The sequence below is a fragment of the Felis catus genome, chromosome A1 (genome assembly GCF_018350175.1).
Source record: "Felis catus isolate Fca126 chromosome A1, F.catus_Fca126_mat1.0, whole genome shotgun sequence".
Taxonomy (NCBI): domain Eukaryota; kingdom Metazoa; phylum Chordata; class Mammalia; order Carnivora; family Felidae; genus Felis; species Felis catus.
Genome location: NC_058368.1, coordinates 119,302,566 through 119,314,393, shown reverse-complemented (window position 1 = coordinate 119,314,393; position 11,828 = coordinate 119,302,566).

Sequence of the window (11,828 nt, the reverse complement as noted above, 5' to 3'; positions counted from 1 at the left end):
GAGAATATACTTCAAACGTATTTGCTATTCAGGCTCAGAATAGAACAACAATCTACTCTGAAACTTAACAGTGTAACTTTTCTCTCCCTATATAGAACACAAGATATTTGAGAAAGTTTAAAGACTAAGAAACTAAAAAATTAAAGTCATGTTTTAAAATCTGATTTTTTAAATTTGTTTCAGTCATAAATAAGGAAGGCAAACTTGATAATAGGGTTGCTGAAAATTGTGACATATTTATTTATAAAAATACAAAAGAATGAATTTTAATTTTTAATTAATTTCTAACTTAATATTTGGCTCTTTCAGTTAATATTGGCTGCCTGAATATGCCAGTCATGTGTGACCATTACTTTTGTTCCTTATATTTTATAATTTTACATAATAGCAGCCATCACTAAACATAGAGCCTATGGAAGTTAATGAATAATTATCCTTTATATTATAAATATGAATCTGCTAATCATTAATATATTTGCTACTCGTTATCTCTTATTAGGGACATTAACCCAATTAACAAAGATCTTGAATGTAAAGTTAGGGTCTGTTTGCTTCTATTCTTTAGAGGGTGATGAGTCTGAAGAGAGGGAGTAAAGGGTTGGAGCCATGCCATTTCCTGGCACATAGTAGAAGATAAACACTACTTGAAATGCTGAGATTAGTGTTTATTGAGTGTCTACTGTGTGCCAAGCAGGGCTAGGTACTTTATATCATTGTTGTATCTAATTCCCCCCAGTCCTTGTATGTGTGTGTTAATATTCTCATTTCTCCATTTTGGAGAAATTAACATACTTTCCTGCAGCTTGGCTGCATTGTTAAAATTTGAATCCAGATTCCTCTGGCCTTAAATCATAGTTCTTTCTACCACACTTCTGATGTCTAAACATAGGTATCCCTGCAAGTTACTCACAAAGTACGTGATAGGAGTTTGAAAAATTCTAGCAACCTTAGTTCAGTAGTGAGAAGTGATACAGTGATTTACAGTTCAGTGATTTCTTTAAAGTGAAATAATTTCTAGTGAAAAATTATGCAAGTTTATATTACATTGGAGTTGGTATCAATATCATTTTGAGAAAATCTTTAACAGTATACTAGAAACTGAGTGTCTGAAGAGACTTCAAATTTTATCTAGCCTAATCATAGTTGGAAACTTATATCTTTTGCTCTGATTGGGATCTTGAATATATCAAATTGACAATTCTTGAGGCATACTCTTAGCTGAAGAAAGAGAAACTGTGGGCGGAGTGAGTTGCCAGGGAATCAATGGCAATAAGGAAGACAAATTGAGTGAGAAACTGAGAAGTAAATTCAAGCGCTTCACTTTCCATCTCCAGGCCTGAAGACCAAAAGCAATAAATATTCAACTGATGCTTGACTTGATGAAATGTGAGGTCCTTTTAGACCATGAAGTTCTGTGATGGTACCAAAGCCCTTTTCAGAGTGATGATAATAATGTTGATGAGAAAACCCAACATAAAACCCTATGAAGTTGAGAGGGTGGAAGAAGGAATGTTTAAAGACTTCACATTGGTTGTGTGTATTCAGTGGGGACATCTGTGATTTGGAAGCACATGGGGTATATTTGGATCCAACTGAATTTGGGTGACTGTGGTAGATGAAGAGCAGTCTCCCAAATATGTCTATGTCCTAATCCCCAGAGCCTGTAAATGTTACCTTATGTGGTCAAAATGACTTTGCCTGTGTGAATAAATTAAGGAGTTGAGATGAGGAGATTATCCTGGATCATCCAGGTGGGTCCAGTGTCAACACAACAGTCCTATAAGGACACTGGAGGAGTCAAAGTCAGAGGGGAAGATGATGTGAGGATGGAAGCAGAGATTCGAGTGATGTGGTCTGAGAACAGAGGAATGGGATAGTGGCTACTAGAAGCTAGAAAAGACAAACAGATTCTCCTTGCAAAGCCTCCAGAAGAATCAAGTCTTGGAGACACTTTGACATTAGCCCGGTGAAACTTATTTTGGACTTCTAACCTCTAGACCTATAAGAGAATAAATCGTCGATGTTTTAAGCCACTAAATTTGTGGTGCTTTGTGACAGCAGCAGTATAGAAAAGTAATGCAGTGACTCACTAGCCAGAACTGAAGTCACTGCCTGAGCACTTTTTCCTCAGGATAACCCTTCAAAGACAAATGAGTTTTAAAAAGACGAGTCATACCATTAACATGAAGCCTTTGTATCTGCAGAATTTATGTTATGAATAAGTAGCAGAAGTCTCTTTCTTGACACTTCCCAGTATCATGGTTGGCTCCAGGCTGTCTATGTCCTTGTTTGTCCACTTATGGGGACAGTAGGACTGGTCTTTAAACCTAAGCTCTTCCCTGAAGTCTAGACTCACATTTTGATTGCCTGCTTGGTATTTCCTCTTGGATGCCCTACCATAACCCAAGGTCAACAAACCAATCCAATCTCATTATCTTCCTAGGAAAATAAATAGTCAGTGTCCTGTGATTATTTCTGATCCTGTGGAATCTGCTTACAATAGTCATACCTCTGTCCCCTGGTACTCTTTACTTCCAGTTTGATTAATAGCATACCATCACACAGACTCAAAATGTTGTGTCACCTTTGGCAACTCCCTCTGGGCTCCTCTCTTAATTAATTACCAAGCACTGTGATATCAGTCCTCTACTTCCTACTCCCACTGTTCTGTTCAAGTTAAAGTTCCAGAAAGCTTCCTGCAAAGATAATGGTCTCCTAATGATTCTGGATTTCAGTCTCCAATGCTTGACTCTATTTTCCCAGGTAAATATTCCTAAAAGAACATCCTTTCTAGTCATGCCATTCAACTGCTTTTCTTTGTCCATTATTGAAAGTGAAAAGCCTTTCAGGCTCTCTTCCCACTGCCCATTTTATTTCCCCTTTCTCTATATTTCTCTATCCTTACTCTAACTTCTAATCTAGGATACTTTCTGTTCTCCAACAAATCTTGTTTCCCTTCCAGTGTACCCTTGCTCTGTATTTGTTCTCCATCTAGAAGATTCTCCTTTCTGGAGCCCCATTCCTGCATGCTGAAATGTTGCTTATGTAAAATAAGGTTAGAAGGTACGGTAGTTTTCAATATGTCTACAAATGTCAGTCTACAAGAGGAGAGAAGTCTATACTTCCCTTCCTCTTGAACGTAGGTTAGACATAGTGACATGCTTCTAATGAGTAGAATATGGTGGAACAGACACTGTGTGACTAGGTTATAAAAAGCATTGTGACTCCCTGTTCCACCCCTTCTGTCTGATTGCTTACTCTGGGGAAGATAGCTGCCACATTGTAAAGACATTCTGTGAAGTAAATCTATGAAGAGAGCTGCATGGCAAGCAGCTGGGGCCTCCTACCATGCCAGTGAGACATCTCAGAAATGGGCCCTCCAGCCCTAGCAGGCCCTCACATGACAGCGCCCCCACCCCCACCCCCACTACCATCTTAGCTGAAGCTTTGGGAGAGACCTTGAGCCATAACAATCCAGGTAAGTCACTTTCGAAGTCCAAACTCAGGAGCTGTAAGATAATAAATGTTTGTCATCTAAAGCCACTAAGTTTTAGGATAATTTGTTATACAGCAACATGTAATTAATACAGTAGTTAATCATCCTTTTTTTAAAAAAATTCAATAATAATTTCTTGAATGCCTTTGATGTGTTAGATTCAGACCTAGGGATTGGGGATGCAGGGGCGAACTTACAAATCTGGTCTCTGCTCTTATGCTAATTATATATAGTAGTCTGTCAGGACAAAGACGCATTAAACAAGTAATTATCCAAGTAATTATCGCGTTGCCATTATGATAAGGTCTATAAAGTAGATGGTAACTGAGATGTGATAGCATTAACAAATCTGCTCTAACAGAGTGGAGCAAACTTGTAATCAATAAGGACCTAAGAGTCCCCATGCAACAGTTCAGGACTTTAAAGAGGTCTTTGGGCAGCTGTAGAGTCCAAGTTTAGGAAGGTGGGCTCTAGATCCAACTGCTTTGATTTGAATGCAGTCTCTGGCTCTTACAAATTGCATGACCTCAGGAAACTTTCCTCCCTCTGACCTTAACTTTCTTCATATGAAGGTGGTCATAATAACAGTACTCCTGCATAGAGTTCTTGAATGGACTAAATAAGTCAATACATAGGAAATAGCGATAACTGCCTGGCACATTGTATATGCCTGACTGAAATTAGATATTGATTTTTATATTAAGTTCTTCTGTCTGGTCCATTATTGTTTTCAAAATTGATGGAATTAGCCCACCACTCTCTAAGTCCTAGCTCCATTTCTCTATCAAGGAGAATTGTGAGTCTTGCTTCATTAACCCTGAGCTGTAAGCACCCACCTTTTCAGAATATAACTTTAAGGCTATGCACCAAACTGACCTGGAATTGAGGGTTATATAGTGAGAGAAACAGAAAGGCACATACATAATCCTCGGAGAAGCTCCAGTATCACATGGGATCAGGCACAAACCAATACAATCAAACATCACAAATTCTTTGCCTCTAGACTTACATACTATTTGTGCAACTTAGACTTACAATATCAGGAGCCCCCCCCCCCCATCAATATCCAACTAAAGACTTTTTACTGTCCTACTTCCATTCTTCCATGAAATACTTAAAAAATGCTATCGTATGGTGAAATGTAATAGGATTACAGAAGGAATAGGAATACATTGCAAACACTTTGGCATATAGAAATGAAGTATGATTTTATAAGGCTAGATCCAAGGAAGATTAAATCTCAGAAGAGCCTGGATGTATTGCATGAGTCAGTGCTGCACAAATAATATGATAATAATATGATGAACTTACAGTGTGTATGTGTGGCTGTAGGACAAAGTTAGAACACACACACATACACACACACACACACACACACACACACACACGTTTATATATATAAGATAAGTAAATATATCTTGGTGTTGTGAAGACCAAGTATTTGATTTTAGTTGAGCTTAAACTTATTTTTCCATGACCCCCCCCCAATCCCTCATCTATGCCTACCCTGCAATTGAGACAAGTCTTTTTCAGAAAAGCATTAACTGAGGTATTCTGTGCTGCTAATTTGCTGATTTTTCCACACATATCGTTTGCTGGTTTCTCTTGCCATTATTTTAGTGCAAAACAGATTTTGTGTTGAACTGTAAATCCTGGCTAATACATGATCCAAAATAATTGTTCTTGATGGGAGAGGGAAATACCACTAGTTTTCTATTTGATTTCCAGATGAACATTCATGACGTATCCTACTACAGCATATGCAATGGGCTTTTCTAGCATTTTTGGCACCAGAGAGATTTGATGATAATGGTGCTAAGATCATTAGATACACCACAGTGTTAGCTGAAATGAACCACACCATAAAACTTGGCATACAAAACGAATGTATTTCATTAGGTCACTCGCTTTAAAGGGAGCTCACATTCTCTTTAAAAAATTACAGATTTCCTTTGACTAGCTCTATAAGGATGTGGTAGAACTAAAGGTTATCCAGAGTCATTCTTTCCAAATTACTGTGAATGTTCTGCATACCTCTTTATGCATGGCACACACAGAGAAGCAGTGAAAATAATTCTAAAATTATGGATCTGTCTCAATTAATTCCCACTAAAGTGTACAGACAGTATATCAGGCCATGTCAGATTTATATGAGCAAAACTTTAACCTGTGTTCCCTGAGCTAATCACAACATTTAGTGTGGATTTTTAAAATGCTTGGTCATTAGTGGCTCAGTTGGTTAAGCATCAGACTTCAGCCCAGGTCATGATCTCACAGTCTTTGAGTTTGAGCCCCATGTCGGGCTCTGTGCTGACAGCTCGGAACCTGGAGCCCACTTCAGATTCTGTGTCTCCTCCTCTTTCTGCCCCTCTCCCGCTCTCTCTCTCTTTCTCAAAAATAAATAAACATTAAAAAAATAAAATTAAATGAAATACATGGTCATGTGGAGGTTGGTGGCATGGCAAGAAGTACACTGCATGCAGGCAAAATATTACTTTGCTTCTCTGATTCACGAGATTTGTATCAAGATTTTCTCGGGGCACCTGGGTGGCTCAGTCAGTTGAGCATCTGACTCTTGAATTCAGTTTGGGTCATGATCTTATGGGTTTGTGGATTCAATCCCTGCGTTGAGCTCCATGCTGACAGTGTGGACCCTGCTTAGGATTCTCTCTCTCTTCCACTTTCTGCCCCTCCTCTGTTTGTGCCGTCTCTCTCAATAAATATTAAAAAAAAAAAAGACTTCTCCCCCAAGTTATAGAAATTCTAGTTGGCTTAAATAAGAATGGGGGGTTTATGTTAAGGACATGGAGTTGACTTAAAACTCAGATAAAGATGCAGCTAGTTCCAGAAAGAGCTAGAACCAGGAAGCTAGGTAACATTCTCTTTGCAATCTCGGCAGCAGTAGTTCCTCCCATTGACAGCAGCTGAATCCAATATGGAGTCTTTCCTACATATGGAGAAGCAGTTTTGTTGTACACCCCATGAGTACATCAGCCCCAGCCCCAAGTCTTCCCCCTCACAGTCTGACTCCAGCCCTGTCCAGTGCCTCCTCAGAGCTCAGAGGAAACTAGGCAGTTCTCCCTCTTTGGAGGCCTCAGTTTCAGCTCTGGGTGCCCCCTTCCATGCTTCTAAGTTTAGTCCTTCTCGCATCTTCCTTTTGTACCTTCAGCCCTGAGGTGATAGCTGCAGTTGCTACTTTCAAGTTTTTTCTTTTTATAGTTTTGATTATGTAGTTGACAACTTTATAACTAGTGAACAGTTCTTTATCCTGGATTATTACTGTTCAAATAATTGGTGGTTTTCTCTCTCCTAGTTGGACCCTAACCGATAGAAGTGTCTCTCATTAAACTACATGCAGCTCTACCAGCTTTAAATTTTTCTAATACTCAAATGCACTTTGGTAAATGCACAAGTATTACATGGGTATAAGAAGAGTAGTTTACCATTCATGACCAGTGCCCATACACTGAACATCACGATAAGAACTTTTGTTCTTTTATCTCATTTGTCCTCACAGTAATCCTATAAGGCATGTGATGTGAGTATGTGGGTTTACATAGGAGGTGATTGAGTTCAGGCAGAAGGCTGGTAAGTGATGGAGCCCAAATGCAAGCCTGGTTTTTCACTTTGATCCTTTCAGTCAGCTCTGATTGCGCTTACAACATGGTGTAGTGCAGTTAGGTGTTTTCATGATAGTTCCTTCAGAACTGTAAGTACAGAGACCAGGGTTTTATCTAGCTTTGTGTGTTTAATGTAGTTACTGGCATAGAAGATCCATGCTAAACGTTTGCTGGTTTGAAATTTGAAACTTGAAGAAACTGATTCAGATGATTTGAAAAGACAAGATGATCCATGAAGAAAAGTTAGGTCCCAGCGCTATTGGGGGCAGCCGATTGAAATGACGTTCAAGCAAAGGCAGGGCTGGGCACCTTCATAATATAACTGTGTGCCTAGGAGAGGAGAATTTAGTGCAAGAATTCAAGTCAGTGCTCAGAGACTAGTGGTCACTTGTCCGTGACCATAAAGCAATGGGACATTGATTAAACTAAATGTAATTTTTGTCCTAAGATGTTCACACACTTTAAAGGAGTTGGTCCATTTTTACATGGCCATACAGGAGACCTCAATGGCTCTGCTTTTATGGGGAAGTAAACCCTAATTCTTAGAAAGTAATAGTAGTTACCTCAACTATGATAATATTGGCAGGAACCCTTCTAATTAAGAATTACCCAGGGGTGCCTAAGTGGCTCAATTCGTTAAACATCTGACTTCAGCTCAGGTTATGTTTTCTCAGTTCATGAGTTCAAGCCCCACATCTGTCTCTGTGCTGACACTTCAAAGCCTGGAACCTGGTTCAGATTCTGTGTCTGTCTCTCTCTGCCCCTCCCCTGCTCATGCTCTTTCTCTTTCAAAATAAACCTTTAAAAATTAAAAAAAAAAAAAAAAAGAATTACCCAGAGGTTTCACCCAGTTTTGATGCAGAATGCCCTCTTGAGAAAATTATAGCAGTCTTTCTACAATTTGAATGACTTTACTTTTTCTACACTGGTACATTGGTATTATACTCATATATTTAAATATTTCAAATTCAAAATGCCCGAATGAACTAGAGAGTTATTTAATTTGTCCTGCTTCTCAGTGATAATTTTCTATAATTCCAGATGCACCAAAATGCTTATTGACAGACAAAGAAGAATAATTAGTTCAAAACACCTTAGAACCTTCCATATTGAAGCACTTGGGAAATTATTTGCCTTTCCTAATGTACCCATTTGTTTGTCATTAACAAATGCTCAGGCACTCAGCTGCTCACATATTTTTTGCAGCTGCTTCTAAGATGCTCTGAGAATGTTTCAAGGTTCAACTTAGTGTCAAACTGTTGAAGCTTCTAAATTCAATTTCTAGTCATAAAGGCAATAGTCTATCAAGCCTGGTGTTGTGGATTTTTTGGTGATCTTTCAAAGCAAGAAATTCACTTCTTTGCATCACAAATAGTTTACATTTTATTGTTTATTAAATTATGAATCTGTAAGAAGAATTGAATGGCCATGAGAACATAAGGTCTTTGGTCTGCATTACAATGAAAACGTTACTCTCTGGAAAAGTATGATTCAATAAACTTACAAAACTTAAACTATAGTAAAAGATCCAAATCCATGTAAACAAAAAATCTTAACTAATCTTTCTCAACAATTTGGGCCTCAGTTTACCCATGGACATAGAACAGGAAATATGAAATTATAAAACCAATTACAACTTTGATGGCTGTCTCTCCAAGTGCCAAGTGGTAAAATAATAGTCTTCTACTGAAGATTGAAAAATCTGTATGTTGAAAACTGAAAATCTTCATGTGAGAATTTATGGATAGAATTATAGAATATAGAGTTTACTGAGATCCTGCCAGCTGGCAAAATTGACTTTAGCCTACATGGCACTTTTTTTTTAAGTAATAAGAAGAAATAAGAATTTAGTTAAGATATATGATATTATAGTAGAAAATCTCAAGTACTTTATCTAATATAACTTTAGCTGTTAAGAACCACTTCTTTGAGTTTCAGTTCGTTCCAAACAACATCTGGGTTCGATATTCCTAAAGTCCACAGAAACATACAATCCACACATTATTTGGTTTCATGACTGAATATTTTGATGTTAGGCTATATTAATAAGCCCAATTCTTAAAATCATCTTAAACTGTTTTCCAAGAAAAAAAAATGACATGTGTTAGTCAGTTCTTCCTTTTTCCTGCCAACCATCTTGAACAATAGCCTGCTATAAATTAGTACAGTCTCTGACTGAAACATGGAGTTATCTGTCAACCTCCCTAAAATAGCTACTTATAGTAAGTATCCAGTACTCATTGATAAAAAAAAAATGCACATTTTGAGGAGACACTCTTGCCAGTTTCAGCCAATTAAAGAAGGAAACTATGAAATTGCCAAAGTCAAACAAGATACTTCTTTTTTTCTCCTTTGTACTTGCCTGTAGCAACTAACAAAGGGAGTTTTAAGATAACAAAAGTTAGATCCCTAAAGTCCAAATTATTAAAATAACTTTCCTGTAAGTATAATAAAGTACAGTAAAATATTGTGTGGGAGTACCTCTATTTACAAAGTAAGCAAACCAATGCTAACAAGAGCTAGAAGGAATCATTTGGGAGCCTTCCAATTCTGTGATTCATGAGTATCTTGCCAGTATTGACCACAATACCCATCTGTTCTGAAATTGTCAAAAACATGACAAACATGTCATAGAAACATGGCAAAATTAGGCAAACAAATCACTTCCTAATAAGATGCTGACTCACCAAACTTCTTGCTAAGAAAAAAACTGCAAATTGCCAAGTTCACAATTTGACAATTACTGAGTTTCCCTTTCACAAAGAGGCCAATCGGCCCTTAGGTGATGTTAAACTGCCACGTGCGTGTACCCTATCTCCAGCGTCAACTCCTCATCAGTCACACAGACACCCACACTGGCATATGCCTTCTATGCTCTTCCTCCTCACCGGGGGACAGCCTTTTATTGGATGACAAGGCAAAGTTTAGCCTGCTGCTGCTTAAATGAAATGGTTTTGGTTTCGGTTTGTTTCTCATTAGCAGCTGGCTTAAAGTATAATAAAACAATGTTTTCAGTGACAGTGCTTAAAAAACAAACAAAAAAAACCCCACAAATCTGTTAATGTACCCAGTTATCTCAGTCAAATAGCACAGAGGTCGCATATGTGAACAATTGTTATGCTTGTTGATCTTCTCTTTCTCCAAGAGTGATACTCACACCGGCCCTGTGCAAAGTTTCATATGTACCTAAAATGGAAGAAGGAAGGAAATTTAACATTTCCTGGGCACAGACGACCAACCAGGCATTGAGGGGGCGTATGCGTACACTCTCAGTTAACAAACCCTCCAGTAACCCTTAGAGACTGGAATTATTATAACATCCCTAATCTTACGAATAAGGAAAGTGAGACTCAAAAATGAAATGCCTACTCAATAGTGATAGTTAGTGGCCTGGTTGTGAGGTGTTTGTGGTTGTTGTTATTGTTTAAAACAACAACAACAACAATTCAGTCTGGTTCCTGGGTCTGCAGTCTGCTGGGAAGATACAAAATGCTACCCAAAGGAGTAAGTGGGCATTGGGCATTTTGGAGCGTCTAGCAAGTGGTAATTATTTGGATAGTTGTTGCTTTAATATTTGCATTTCTCTCTCCTTATAACTTCCAAGAGGAAGATATCGCTCGTCTTGCCCATTGCTGTATTTCCAGTGTCTACCACTTGTAGGTTTTCACGAAGTATTTGTTGACTATCTCATGCTCTCTGCCTCTCCTGCTAGCTTTTTCGGGGTCATCTTGTGAAGAGGTTTACAAAAGCACAGAATAATGACTGATCTACCCACCAATACACTTCTTAATCATTTTAATCCTGTGCCTAACCAAGGGTCATTATCTTTTAGAAGGACACTATAGCCAGCTTTTAGCTAATTGCTTTCAAATCTATTAGAGTTTTCCAAGTAGAATATTCAACAACTATTGAATCTTTACTTATATGCTAAGTACTGTAAGTGCTTCATGGGAATTGTCTTATTTAATTCTTACAGTAGATATTACCATTCTCCCCATTTTAAAGACAAAATGTGGTTTAGAGAGGTTCGGTTACTTTTCCTAGAAGGAAGAATTAGGAAGAACAAGGAGGTAAAAAAACAACAGAATGACAGCTGTTCTGAGGATAAAGGAGAGCCCAGGAGCATGGGGATGCAAACTTCTTGGACTAGTAAGCACAGCACTCTGACCTTTGCCCTGTCTCCCGTCAAGGCTGGGGAGGGGGGGTCCATGTCCATGCTCACCGGGAAGTGCTAGCAACCCTGCCCTGGGTTCCACCCAGAAATGGACAAAATAGACTGCGCAGGACTCAGACATGTGCTGTGAGGCCTGCCTAAGGAAGAAGGGTCACTGCCCGATCTACCCATATCCAGGCACCTGCACATAAACATTTTCTTTTACAGCTGTCTTTGTCCCCATGAAATAGATGTCTGGGAGGTATGTGTACGGACGCACCGGGATCCCTGGTTCAGGCTCAGGTGAATCCCTGAGCAACACCTAGATCCACTGTCAACAAAGATCACTTGTACTTATAAAATGGAAGCCATTGAGTTTTGTTTCTTTATTGCCACATAATAAATGCCCCCGAATTCAGTGATTTAACATAGCACTTGACTATTGTGTGTGATTCTGAGGGCTGACTAGGACTTGGCTCTATGGTTTTTCTGTTATTCTGGCTTTGATTCTCTCACACAGCTGTAGCCAGATAGGACCTGGGCTACAGTGTCCAAGTGG